We start from the raw sequence: 15,316 nt of genomic DNA, 5'->3' as shown, positions 1-15,316 counted from the left end.
CCATACAGCGTGTACCCTCATGTATTCCCACCATATCCACAGTATGGGTGCTGCCATGACACCTGCAGTCAGCTGACTTGGTGCTATCCACTCCTGAGCATTGGAGCGCTCACATGACTTGATTCTCCAATCCCTGCTGACCAGGTTGTATATACTCAGAGTTCCTGCTCAGTATCATTGCCTTGAACAACGTGTCACATCCTGTGAACAAGCGTCTCCTGGGTCTAGTCTCCTGTCTTCAGAGATTCCCCTGTGTATTAGCTCTGTGGTACTACAGTCTCCAGCCATCCAGTTTGGTGCAGTTCCATCTGCATTCAGATCCAGTCACCAGCTGTCTCCAGTGACTTCCTGGCATCAGTGTCTCTGTGGAACTACAGGCTCCAGCCATCCAGCTCTGCTACAACTCCTTCCACAGTCAGCTTCCACTTCTACATGCAGTAAGAGACTCTCTCCAGGTGCTGCCTCATCATTCTCACCTGTGTGTTGTTAATCTGCATTCAGCACTGTGCTATTGCATCCAGCACTTAACCAACCTGCTAGTATATTACCAACTGTCTCCTGCTATAGCCTTGCTTGGCTCTGTGGACTTTGTGCATATATTCTGACTGTGTGAATCTATTGCTGTCGGTTTCCAGACTGATTAACGGAGTCACTTATTGCCTGTATTTACTACCATCGATTGCATTACCTACCTACTGCATATTGATCCTGTTATCATCGGTTTCAATGCCAGCCATCGATGTTCACCATCAGCTTCCAGGCCGATCATCGCAGTTTGCTAATTAGATTGGTTCCCAGACCAGTTCCTTACCTGTGACTGTTATTATACCATTTGTATTACTTACCTCCAGAGTACTGATCTCAGTTGCCATCGGCTCCCAGGCCGACCATCATTATTTGCAAGTTGTTAACGGTTTCCAGACTGAATACCAGAAGTTACTTATTGCCTGTGTTGTTCCATCACATTCTCCCATCAGTTTCCAGGCCGATCCTCTGTGTCATTATTTATCCTCAGGATAAAGACTCAGCTTCACATCGGCTCCCAGGCCGACCATCGTTGATTGCCTTCGGCTCCCAGGCCGGTCATTACTGTTCTCTAATCACCGCTGGTTTCAAGATCAGCTCATTCTTCGTGACTGTACTTAAAACCAATGTCAGCTTCCACGCCGTGAAACTCCTGTATTGTTATTCCTGTTCCAGTAATCATTATATTGCTGTGTGTATTTAATAAACATCATTGCGCACATGCGCAGGAACTTACTACGGCCTCCTCGTTTCCTCCATCCTACCACCACTGACCCACTAGTGCCCCCTCTGGGAACAGACAATTACACAGACCTGACAGTTTGTTCAAGGCCCATGGACTCGGACGGCGGTCAGAGTGTGGGGTCATGGGCCCTTCAATGTCTTGCATCGCGACTTGATGGTCAAGAGGCTGCGCAACATCAAGTGATCCAGTTTCTACAGGGAATGTCTACCCGCTTGGATACTTTGCAGCAATCCCTTCCAAGTTCTGTTTCTCCTCCAGTTCCTGTTCAAGTCACTCCTGCTCCAGTTATTCCAGCTACTCCTGCACAATCCGTTCCTATGGTTGGACCTCGTTCAAGTCAGTCCTATGGCACTCCCTTTAAAGCTAATTCTCCTGAGAGGGCGACTTCCTCCTTCAAAGGTTCCAGGACTCCTCTGTCTTCAGCTGTGAAACCTGAACCAATAAGCACTATCTGTCATCTATTGGAACAACTTCAAAGTCTTCTATCAAAATTTATTCCAATAATACCAGAAATCCTAGGTGGTGCTTTAAACGCAGTATAAAGTTCTGTCCAACCTACTGAGACTTATACAACCACTGTGTCAGACTTCCCTAAAACTAAAGTCTATCCGCCTATGCAGAGAGAGGGTAGATTCCAGAGCTACCCGTGCTCCAAACTCACGGAAGCTGAATGCCGGCATCGCAAGCAGCTTCACCTCTGTTTCTACTGTGGGAGTTCTAGTCACCTCATTAAAGACTGTTCTTTCTACAAGTAAAAAGTTGTTGACAGGTCCCAACATCACAGAGTTCTCACCTGCAAACCTTCCAGTGTATCGTCTACAGTTCTAATTTTATCTATTCCGGATAGGAGTGTCCAAAAAGTCTACGATTGGGGTCCGGTGACAAATAGGCCCAATTCCAAGTTCAGAAATCAAAAGAGACTGGCTATGTTACCCAAAACTAAAGTAGTTTCTGTTTCTACAGCCCCAGGTGGGGCATCTGATGTTGTGACCCCAGAAGGGGTATCTGATGTTCAGATTCCAGAAGCGGCATCCAGGCATACCACTCAAAGAAGTGTGTCTGATATATTAAACCCAGGAGAGATCTTTGGAGTTTCATCCTCAAGAGAGGTATCCAGGGCCAAGATCCCAGGAGGAATTCTTAAAGCCACAGATACAGACATGAACTTTTGATCGTCATCTTCTGAGAGTGCTACCAGCTCTGTACAGCTCCAAGATGGACCCTCTGAACATCCGGATTCTGTTTATAAAGAGTCAAGTATCAATGGACCTAAAACGGTTCCAGCCGTCGGTCCAAATATTCCACTGGTTCCAGACAGCCCGAGTAGCTCTGTTTCCAATGCTGAGCTACCTCCTTCAATTCCAGCCGATTCCAGCATCTTCGGATCTAGGGGGTCATTCCGACCTGTTAGCTCGCTGCGTTTTAACGCAGCAGAGCGAACGGGTCCCTGCTGCGCATGCACCTGCGCCGTAGTGCGCCTGCGCATGCCGGACGGCTGAAGGCCGTAGCAGGACAGCGATTGCCTCTGCCTGATTGACAGGCAGAGGCAATCGATGGGCGGGAGGGGGCGAAACGGCAGCCTTTGGCTGCTGTTTCGTAGGCGTGGTCCGACCAACGCAGGCGTGGCCGGACCGAATGGGGGGCGGGCCGCAGCGGCTGCGTGACGTCATACGCAGCCGCTGCGGGTTGGGGAGTGAGGAGTAGCTCCCGGCCAGCATGCTAAAGCTGCGCTGGCTGGGAACTACTCCTGAAGTGCAAAGGCATCGCCGCTGTGCAATGCCTTTGCACTTCTGCGGGGGTGACGGCACTGACATGCGGTGCGGACTAGCCCTCTGCAGGGCGCCCCCCCGCATGTCAGGGAACATGATCGTAGCTGTGCTAAATTTAGCACAGCTACGATCAACTCGGAATGACCCCCCTAATCCGGTTCTATCCGTCAATCCGAAGACTCCTCCGGTTCCAGCCGGTTCAAGCCTTTCTGGACCCAATCCGGTCCCATCCGTCTGTCCGGATCAGCCTCCTTTGGTTCCAGCCGATTCCAGCACCTTCGGATCTAATCCGGTCCTATCCGTCAGTCCGAAGACTCCTACAGTTCCAACCGGTTCAAGCTTTTCTGGACCCAATCTGGTCCCAGCCGGTTCAAGCTTTTTTGGACCCAATCCGGTCCCACCCGTCTGTCAGGATCAGCCTCCTTCAGTTCAAGTCAATTCAAGTACTCCTGGATAAATCCCAATTCCATCTGTCTATCCAAAGTCGCCTTCGGTTCCTACCGATTCCAGTTCCTCCGAACCCGGTGCGGTTCTCTCCAGTGTTTCAAGTAATGAACTCCTGTCGATATGTCCAGAGTCCACAGTTCTTGCAGATATTGCAGTTGCCTCAACCCAGATGGAAGCTCTAAGCATCTCACCCCAAGATGAAGCTTCTAGTGTTCAGTCACCCTCAGCTGGGAACTCCTGTCAGTCATTTCTGGAGATGACGCCCTCTATCCACCCTAGAGCATTTCAAGTTGATTCTACTCCTGCTTCTGAATGCTTATTCCAGTCCTCTACTCTCAAGTGTCCTACATTGTCTTCTGAGACTTCAATTGACATTCAGCCTTCCAAGTGTCCACTTGATACTCAAGCTCCAATTTACTTTGATGGTGATTATGCTCAGTTCCATGCATTAGCGAGCCAATACCTCGCTTTTACTGAGTCCGGATCTTCAATGAGTAGTGCTCCAGTCAATGAAATCAGATATTTTTTCCTGTTCTTCAAAGGTAAAGCACTGGATTAGGCAAATCCTCTCATTGAATCTAAAGATCCGCTACTGAATGATCTTTGTTGCTTTCCTCGAAGCAGTAAAACAGGAGTTTGCTCCAAAGTTAGTCCATTCGAAGACATGTGGGCATTCTGCCCAATTTGTCAACAGTCTGCCTACTGCTAAATCCTCCCCAGCATCTCTGTCTGTGCAAGATCAGGCTACATTAGACCAAGCTATCAAAGATTTCCAAGCCGCGAAGAAAGGAAACCCCTCAAAGTCAAAACAAGGATCTCAGACTTTGGATTTGAAAGTTGCATATACTTCTGTGTCTCCATTTTACAGCAACACTTATGAAAGTATTGACTCCCCGGGTTCAGCATCTACTCAGTCTTCTAATCAGTCTTCCAGTTCTCAGTTTTTTGATCCAACTCTTTCCAAGCATAATCAGGCTTTGTTGAATCAATGCACCAGAGATTTCTAGAATTACAGGAATTGGAGAGCTTCAAAACCAGTTCAAAGTCTACCATCTGTTAACGTAAGAGTTGGCTATGCTTCCGTTAACTCTATTCCTGGTGTCTCACATAGTTTCAAATTCACTGGACCACAGGTTTACTCAGATATTGTTGTTCCTAAACAAAAGACTCCCATGACCACACTAGACCTGAACTGTGACTCTGAAAGTGAGTTTGTTGATGACAACTCAATTTACATTATGGGAGGTTCTATCCTTCCTAGCTATGTCTTCTCCCTGGAAGTAAATTCTGTCTCAAATGATCATGCATGGTCTACTTGTTCTGATGAGAAAAGTCTTCTGAAGATGAAAGTTGGGAAGACTTTTGAGGCATTCTGCTTTTGTGTATTCCTAAGTGCTTCTTCAAGGATCCTCAAGTTCCAGCGTGGGTGTTCGGTGCCCACCCATAAAAGGGGGGGGTACTGTCAGGAATCTGCATTTTGCATCACGTCACTTACCAGTGCTCTGATGTACTGGCCTCCGGAGGTCACATTCCCAGCCTGGCAGCATGTTCCATGATTACCTGCAATGTGCAGAGATGCTCTCCAGTGTGTACCCCGCTCACCATACAGCATGTACCCCGATGTATTCCCACCATCTCCACAGTATGGGTGCTGCCATGACAACTGCAGTCAGCTGACTTGGTGCTATCCACTCCTGAGCATTGGAGCGCTCACATGACTTGATTCTCCAATCCCTGCTGACCAGGTGGTATATACTCAGAGTTCCTGCTCAGTATCATTGCCTTGAACAATGTGTCACATCCTGTGAACAAGCATCTCCTGGCTCTAGTCTCCTGTCTTCAGAGATTCCCCTGTGTATTAGCTCTGTGGAACTACAGGCTCCAGCCATCCAGTTTGGTGCAGTTAGATCTGCATTCAGATCCAGTCACCAGCTGTCTCCAGTGACTTCCTGGCATCAGTGTCTCTGTGGAACTACAGGCTCCAGTCATCCAGCTCTGCTACAACTCCTTCCACAGTCAGCTTCCACTTCTACATGCAGTAAGAGACTCTCTCCAGGTGCTGCCTCATCATTCTCACCTGTGTGTTGTTAATCTGCATTCAGCACTGTGCTATTGCATCCAGCACTTAACCAACCTGCTAGTATATTACCAACTGTCTCCTGCTATAGCCTTGCATGGCTTTGTGGACTTTGTGCATATATTCTGACTGTGTGAATCTATTGCTGTCGGTTTCTAGACTGATTAACGGAGTTACTTATTGCCTGTGTTTACTACCATCGATTGCATTACCTACCTACTGCATATTGATCCTGTTACCATCGGCTTCCAAGCTAGCCATCAATGTTCACCATCGGCTTCCAGGCCGATCATCGCAGTTTGCTAATTAGATTGGTTCCCAGACCAGTTCCTTACCTGTGACTGTTATTATACCATTTGTATTACTTACCTCCAGAGTACTGATCTCAGTTGCCATCGGCTCCCAGGCCGACCATCGTTATTTGCAAGTTGTTAAGGTTTCCAGACTGAATACCAGAAGTTACTTATTGCCTGTGTTGTTCCGTCACATTCTCCCATCAGTTTCCAGGCCGATCCTCTGTGTCATTATTGATCCTCAGAATATAGACTCTGTTTCACATCAACTCCCAGGCCGACCATCGTTGATTGCCTTCGGCTCCCAGGCCGGTCATTACTGTTTTCTAATCACCACTGGTTTCCAGTTCAGCTCATTCTTCGTGACTGTACTTAAAACCAATGTCAGCTTCCACGCTGTGAAACTTCTGTATTGTCATTCCTGTTCCAGTAATCATTATATTGCTGTGTGTATTTAATAAACATCATTGCGCACATGCACAGGAACTTACTAGGGCCTCCTCGTTTCCTCCATCCTACCACTACCTACTGACCCACTAGTGCCCCCTCCGGGAACAGACAATTACACAGACCTTACACCGGGATCACGGCATCTATATGCTGACCGCTGGTCTCCTGACCGCCGGTCAGCCATGCCACACCCGTTTAAATCAATGAGTGACCTGTTTTCAGAACACTATTTTTATATCTAGTCAAATATTCTTAGAATTACAGTAGCAAAATGTCTTTGGCCCTCATTCCGAGTTGTTTGCTCGTTCTTTTTCTTCGCATCGGTGCGATAATTCGCAAACTGCGCATGCGCAATGTTCGCAATGTGCATGCGCCAAGTAAATTAGCACAAAAGTTTGGTATTTTACTCACAGCTTAACGAAGATTTTTCATCGTTCTGGTGACGGAGTGTGATTGACAGGAAGTGGGTGTTTCTGGGCGGAAACTGGCCGTTTTATGGGTGTGTGCGAAAAAACGCTGCCGTTTCTGGGAAAAACGCGGGAGTGTCTGGAGAAACGGGGGAGTGTCTGGACGAACGCTGGGTGTGTTTGTGACGTCAAACCAGGAACGAAAAGGACTGAACTGATCGCAGTGGCAGAGTAAGTCTCGAGCTACTCGGAAACTGTAAAGAAATTTCTAATCGCTATTCTATTCGCAATTCTGCTAATCTTTCGTTCGCAATTCTGCAAAGCTAAGATTCACTCCCAGTAGGCGGCGGCTTAGCGTGTGCAATGCTGCTAAAAGCAGCTATTGAGCGAACAACTCGGAATGAGGGCCTTTGTACTCTGTACTATATATGTTAGAGATGAGCAGGTTCAGTTCTCTGAGAACCGAACCCTACCGAACATCATGTCCCGAGCCCGTATCAGAGTCCGGCTCGGGTTTTCCCGCCTGACTTGGAAACCAGAATGAGGCAAAATGTCATCATCCCATTGTCGGAATCTTGCGGGTTTTGGATTCCATATAAGGAGCAGTGCATCGCCGCCATTTTCACTGCATTGGAGAGTGTAGCGAGAGGACGTGTCTCTGTCCTCACTCAGTGTCTGTGCGGGAAAGTGATGTGGCGATTCCAGTGCTATCTTGTGCTGCTCAGTGCTGTGTAGTGTCTTGTGCTGCATCAGTCCAGTCACAGTGGTGGTGTCCTCTGCTGCCATGTGTTCAGTGCTGCTGTATAAGTCCAGTCCAGTGTAGTGGTGCTGTGTTGTCTTGCATCAGTACAGTTGTGGTGTCCCTGTGCTGCCGTATAAGCCCAGGGGTACTGCCATATAAGTCTTGGGGTACTGCTGTATAAGTCTTGGGGTACTTCTGTATAAGTCCAGTACAGTGGTGCAGCTGTATATGTTCAGGGGTACCGCCGTATAAGTCTTGTGGTACTGATGTATAAGTCCAGTACAGTGGTGCAGCTGTATAGTTCAGGGGTACTGCCATGTAAGACTAGGGGTACTGCCATATAAGTTCAGGGGTACTGCCGTATAAGTCTTAGGGTACTGCCGTATAAGTCTAGGGGTACTGCCGTATAAGTCTTGGGGTACTGCCGTATAAGTCCAGTACAGTGGTGCAGCTGTATAAGTTATGGGGTACTGCCGTATAAGTCTTGGGGTACTGCCGTATAAGTCCAGTACAGTGGTGCAGCTGTATAGGTTCAGGGGTACTGCCGCATAAGTCTTGGGGTACTGCCGTATAAGTCTAGGGGTACTGCCGTATAAGTCTTGGGGTACTGCCGTATATGTCTTGGGGTACTGCCATATAAATCCAGTGGTACTGCCATATAAATACAGTCCAGTGGTACTGCCGTATAAGTCCAGTGGTACTGCCATATAATTCCAGTGATACTGCCGTATAAGTCCAGTGGTACTGCCATATAAATCCAGTCCAGTGGTACTGCCGTATAAATCCAGTCCAGTGGTACTGCTGTATATGTCCAGTGGTACTGCATATAATTCCAGTGATACTGCCGTATATGTCCAGTGGGACTGCCGTATAAATCCAATGGTACTGCCGTATAAATCCAGTCCAGTGGTACTGCCATATAATTCCAGTCATACTGCCGTATAAGTCCAATGGTACTGCCGTATAAGTCCAGTGGTACTACCGTATAAGTCCAGTCCAGTGGTACTGCCGTATATGTCCAGTGGTACTGCATATAATTCCAGTGATACTGCCGTATATGTCGAGTGGTACTGCCGTATAAATCCAGTGGTACTGCCATATAAATCCAGTGGTACTGCCATATAAATCCAGTCCAGGTACTGCCATATAAGTCCAGTGGCACTGCCATATAATTCCAGTGATACTGCTGTATAAGTCCAGTGGTACTGCCATTTAAGTCCAGTGGTACTGCCGTTTAAGTCCAGTCCAGTGGTGCTGCCGTATATGTCCAGTGGTACTGCATATAAATCCAGTGATACTGCTGTATATGTCCAGTGGCACTGCATATAATTCCACTGATACTGCCATATATGTCCAGTGGTACCTCCGTATAAACCCAGTGGTACTGCCATATAATTCCAGTGATACTGCTGTATATGTCTAGTGGTACTGCCATATTAATCCAGTGGTACTGCCGTGTAAATACAGTCCAGTGGTACTGCTGTATAAGTCCAGTGGTACTGCTGTATAAGTCCAGTGGTACTGCCGTATAAATCCTGTCCAGTGGTACTGCAGTATAAGTCCAGTGGTACTGCCAAATAATTCCAGCGATACTGCCGTTTAAGTCCAGTGGTACTGCCATATAAGTCCAGTGGTACTGCCATATAAGTCCAGTGGTACTACCGTATATGTCCAGTGGTACTGCCGTATAAGTCCAGTGGTACTGCCGTATAAGTCCAGTGGTACTGCTGTATAAATCTAGTTCAGTGGTACTGCCATATATGTCCAGTGGTACTGCATATAATTCCAGTGATACTGCCGTATATGTCCAGTGGTACTGCCATATAAATCCAGTGGTACTGCCGTATAAATCCAGTCCAGTGGTACTGCCGTATAAGTCCAGTGGTACTGCCATATAATTCCAATGTTACTGCAATATAAGTGTCAGGGCCGAGTGTTTTTGTGAATCCGTTAACCCTTGACCAATTAAAGGTGTAAGTGCTGTGGTATGATGAAAGCAGGGAGGATGAAGAACATTCCGTTTCATATATTTATTAAAGCCAACAATTCCAGTAAGGAGTTAAATGACAATTATTATCACCATATATATACTGACGTATTGCAATGAATGGTATAAAGATAAAGCAGGAACAGTCTTAAAGAAGCATTGAAGAAATGTTAATACAACTGAGTTTAAACAGGCTTGTGAAGAATTGTCCAAATGAAGCAATGACTGGTTCCAAACTGTAAGGAGTATTAACTGGATATTGTAGACATAAATGAATAACTGTAGAGACTTGTACTGAAGCTTAAAGGTTAAACTGGAAGGCTGTGAAGAATTGTCCTTGATTGCAGCAACAATGAAAATACAATACTGAATAGAATACTTGCAAATTGTGATGATAACACTTGAAGCACTGTGAAACTGCAGCAGACGACAATGGTGAAGAATGAGATAAACTGAGAGCTGATTAAACAAGCACCTGAGTTTAGTAGAATCTTCCAAAGGCTGTGTGATTGAAGCAGGCTGACAGGGTAACCTCTCACAAGACTCTGGAAATCCACTTGTTGCCACTGGGAGAGCGATTGACTGACAGCACAGCAGGAAGCTGGTGGATCTTTTGCAGTAGAGGCTGCAGGCAGACTTCTGTGAGCAGATGCGATATCTGGACCACTGGAATCACACGGAAGTCCCCGGAGAGAGCACAGAGCTAGATTACAGAGTAGCTACAACAAAGCACTGGCTCAGAGTAACAAAATCCCAGCCTACTTAATGGCAGCACAAGCACGGGATTGGCTAACACTTACCCACAGGTGTTTCACAAGTGCTCTCAGGTGCTCATTTGGTCTCCAAGATGGCCGCCTCCTATACTGCAGACACACAGCGGTGCCTTTGGCCATTTGGTCCCCGCACTCCCGGCTGCCAGAACCTGCATCACCTCTGCCGCTGACCACGCTGCGACCCCACATGGCCGCACAGCACCGCGAGCAACCACGCCGGCAACGGACAGACCCCAGAACCCACAGAGGTGAGTGATCGGTTCATGACAATAAGTCCGGTGGTACTGCCATATAAGTCTAGTGGTACTGCTGTATAAATCCTGTCCAGTTGTACAGCCGTATAAGTCCAGTGGTACTGCATATAATTCCAGTGATACTGCTGTATATGTCCAGTGGTGCTGCCATATAAATCCAGTGGTACTGCCGTATAAATCCAGTCCAGTGGTACTGCCGCATAAGTCCAGTGGTACTGCCATATAATTCCAGTGATACTGCCATATAAGTCCAGTGGTACTGCCATATAAGTCCAGTGGTACGGCCATATATGTACAGTGGTACTGCATATTATTCCAGTGATGCTGTCGTATATGTTCAGTGGTTCTGCCGTATAAATCTAGTGGTACTGCCATATATATCCAGTCCAGTGATACTGCCATATAAGTCCAGTGATACCACCATATAATTCCAGTGATACTGCTGTATATGTCCAGTGGTACTGCTTTATAAATACAGTGGTACTGCTGTATAAATCCAGTCAAGTGGTACTGCCATATAAGTCCAGTGGTACTGCCGTATAAGTCCAGTGGTACTGCCGTATGAATCCAGTCCAGTGGTACTGCCATATAAATCCAGTGGTATTGCCATATAATTCCAGTGATACTACCGTATAAGTCCAGTGGTGCTGCCATATAAGTCCAGGTTAATGGTATTGCCATATAAATTTAGTGGTGCTGTCCTGTGCTGTATATTTTTTACTCCAATAAAGGGGTTATTAAAATTTAATCCAAATAATTTTTACAGGGTTTTCCCTATGTGGTGTAGAGGTGCACTCTCCTGTGCTGCATTTTGTTATATAACTCCAAAAATAATGGAGAACAAAAATTTGGAGGATAAAATAGCAAAAGATCAAGAACCACTTCCTCCTACGGCTGCTGCTGCCGCTGCTGTTGTTGCTGCTGGGAGTCCATCGTCATCCCAGAGGGGAAGTCAGAAGACCACTTGTACTACAGTACTTCAACTAAGCAAATGACTGTCCAACAGTCCTTTGCAAAGTAGAAGAAAATGAGAGCAGTCATCCTGTTGCAAAGCGGATAACTGAGGCCTTCACAGCTCTGTTGGTGTTAGACGTAAATCTGGTATGCGCCATTAGTGCAGTGGGACTGCAGTGCCATTTCTAGATAGGCCAGGTGTTTGTGACGCACACTTGTATCGCTTAGCTTAGTCATACAGCTACCTTATTGCACCTCTTTTACTTCTTTGCATGGTGTGCTGTTTGGGGACTAGGTTTTTTTTAAGTGCCATCCTGTCTGCCATAGCTGTGCCACTCCTAGATGGGCCAGGTGTTTGTGCCGCACACTTGTGTCGCTTAGCTTAGTCATACCGCTACCTCTTTGCACCTTTTTTACTACTTTGCATTAGGTGCTGTTTGGGGACTACTTTTATTAATTGCCATCCTGTCTGCCAATGCAGTGCCACTCCTAGATGGGCCAGGTGTGCCGCACACTTGTGTCGCTTAGCTTAGTCATACAGCTACCTCAATGCAACTTTTAGGCCTAAAAACAATATTGTGAGGTGTGAGGTGTTCAGAATAAGCTGGAAATGAGTGGAAATTAATGTTATTGAGGGTAATAATACCGTAGGATCAAAATTACCCACAAATTCTGTGATTTTAGCTGTTTTTATGTTTTTTAAAAAAAATCATCCAGATCCAAAACCAAAACACGAAAGGGTGGTTTTGGCAAAACCTATCCAGATCCAAAACACGAGCCAGGATCCAGATCCAAAACCAAAACATGAAAAGTGCCCGCCGCACATCTATGGGGGTCATTCCGAGTTGATCGCTAGCTGCCATTGTTCGCAGCGTAGCGATCAGGCTAAAAAAGCAGCTAGCGAGCGATCAACTCGGAATGAGGGCCTATATTTTATTTATATATATATATATATATATATATAGATATATATATATATATAGATAGAGAGATAGATAGAATAAGACACAAGAAGCTGCGGCACTCCAATTGTAAACCATGTATTGATTTACACAATCATCATAGCAAGAAAAGGTGGCGGCAACGTTTCGGTACACACAGGCACCGTTGTCAAGCCGCTTGTTGACAAGCAGTAGAAATAAACAGAATAAGCACAAAAGCACTTACCTAAATACCAAAACCCCCGGCGCTGAAGGAAGCCGGGTCTGGACGGTTTCCCGCGGCGTATCCGTCCACGTTGGTCGCCTCCGGTGATGTCAGCACATGGGCGCCGGCGGTCTCCTGGAGACGCGTCATGCATTGCCTGGAAACCCGACGCCAGCCGCTGCATTGCCTCCCCGGCTTCCCCCAGCGCCTGAAGGAACAAAAAGAAGTGCAGACAAATCATAGCAATAACATTGAGTATTCAAAACATATATGCATACGTGAACATACAGGACAAATGTAGCAGAAACCAATTAATTAATAATAATGCCAATACTCTGGAATCTACTCAGGGCTACAGCACATAAGGGACCTATTAATCAATATAGAATATATAAAGTATAGATAGAAGAAAATAAGATGTCATAAATCAAAGAAAAATGTTCCAGTTATAACGTTCATTCAAACCAGCAGGGGATACTGTATTTAAATAATGGATCCATTTCATTTCGCATTTAAGAAGCTTTCCATTTCGATCACCCCCTCTAAGAGAGGCTGGAACATGGTCGATGACCATGTGTTTTAGAGACGCTAGAGAGTGACCAGCTAGTTGAAAATGGTGGGCCACTGGTTGGTCAGAGTTCCCACTTGCAATGGCTTTGGCAATAGACGACCGATGTAAAGCCATGCGTTCCCGGACTGTCCGGATGGTTTTGCCCCTGTAATACAAATTACAAGGGCAGATGATGATATAAATCACATGGGTAGAGAGACATGTCAGATTATGCTTAATAAAGATGGTCTTAGGGATATGGGGATGTTTAAATGACGGTCCCGTAAGCATGTGGGACATTTATAACAGCTAGATGGTTTGGAAAGAAAATGGGGGGGGGGGGGGGATAGGTTTTGTAAAGCTCGTAATATCCGTATGTACCACCATGTCCCTGAGATTGCGACCTCTGGTGAAGCAAGGCATGGGTCTTTTAGATTTGAAACACGGCAAGTTTTTGTCAGAGGCCACTATAGGCCACAAAGCTCGACTCGCCCTCTGTACCACTTGACTGGAGGTGGAAAACTCCATCTTCCAAGGAATTACCGACTGCTTATCCTTAACCTGTGGGACAAGCAAATGTTTCCTTTCTAATGCCAAAACCTCCAATTTCTGTTTGTTCAAATCAGTTAGGTTGTAACCCCTGGCAACAAATTTATCTATGACAGTATCAATACTAGCTACTGCTATCTCATGATTACTGGCAATTCTGGCCACCCGAATCATTTGGGATTTTGGCAGCCCTCTCTTGAGTGGTTTGGGATGAAAACTTGAGAATGACAATAGTGTGTTCCGATCTGTTGGTTTGGAAAATACTTCAGTCCGTAGTTTGTGATCTACAATGGACACTTTAACGTCTAAATAATGGATGGATGTTGTGCTGTAACTCAACGTGATTCTAATGGTTGAGGGTCTTGTATTGATGAACTCAATCAAACGCAGTAAACCCTTTTCGGCTCTAACCCATAGAAAGAAAACATCATCGATGTAGCGCATGTATGTCTTGATGCACCTCTTGAATTCAGGAATAGAGAAGAACATGAATTCTTCTTCCAAGAACATATATATGTTGGCATAACTGGGCGCGACATTACTACCCATGGCGCATCCCGACAGCTGCCTGTAGAATGCGCCATTGTAGATGAAATAGTTGCGGGTTAGAGTGAGTTCCAGGAGTTTGATGAAAACACCCACATTTAAATCAGCAATCCCCTCTTTGATGTAGAAGGATCTAACCACAATTAAATCTTGTTTATGCGGAATTGATGTGTACAGACTATTAATGTCCATCGTGCACAAGAGTGCATCTGTTGGAATGGTCTCCATTACCGCCAAGCGGTTTAAAAAGCTGGTGGTGTCCTTAATTAATCGCTCTTGTTTTAGAACATACGGTTGAAGTATGCTGATATAGAGAATCCTTGGCTGAGATGATAGGGTGGCTAGGGGGGGTGTCGGGTCCTTGTGGATCTTAGGGACAGTGTATAAAATCGGGCTAACCGGAAAAGGTTGTTGTAGTGCTGTCAGTAATGCATCATCAATGTGGCCGTCAGATCTGGCTTGTTGTAAAATGTGGGTTAGCTCTGTTTGATACTGATGAGTAGGATCCGCATCAAGTTTCTGATATACATCTGTATCTGCCAGTTGGCGTTCAATTTCTGACATATAGTCACAAAGATTTTGGACCACGACAGCACCCCTCTTATCCTCTGACCGGATGACAATGTCTCTATAATTTGAAAGGTCCTTTAGAGCTGAATATTCTTGTTTGCTTAAGTTGAAATGTTGGACCGCTGGTGCTTTAACAAATTTCTGGACCGAATCGTCCATCATTCTGGTGAACGTTTGAATGGAGGTGTTTTGTGAGTTTGGATCAAATCTAGATTGGCTCCTCTTTCTAATGAATTGTTGAATGGGCGTCGTGATAGGTTCATCAACCTGATGCTGAAAGTGCTCCTGGAGTCGTAGGTTCCAAGAGAAACGATGTAAATCAATGTTCCACTTGAGGTCGTTATGTCTATTAGTAGGGACGAAGGAGAGGCCCTTGTTGAGGACCCTCTCCTCGGTCTCTGTAAGGACGTGAGTGGAGAGATTGTAGATTATTTTGTCTTTTGGGAGGGTACTTCTTTTTTGCCACGTGTTCTGACCCGCGCGGCGGGTGGCTTTGATTTGACAGCTTGTTCTTTTGATTTTTTGACGTATT

Source organism: Pseudophryne corroboree, chromosome 10 (assembly GCF_028390025.1).
Source record: "Pseudophryne corroboree isolate aPseCor3 chromosome 10, aPseCor3.hap2, whole genome shotgun sequence".
Classification (NCBI taxonomy): Eukaryota; Metazoa; Chordata; class Amphibia; order Anura; family Myobatrachidae; genus Pseudophryne; species Pseudophryne corroboree.
Note: the sequence above shows the minus strand (reverse complement) of the source record.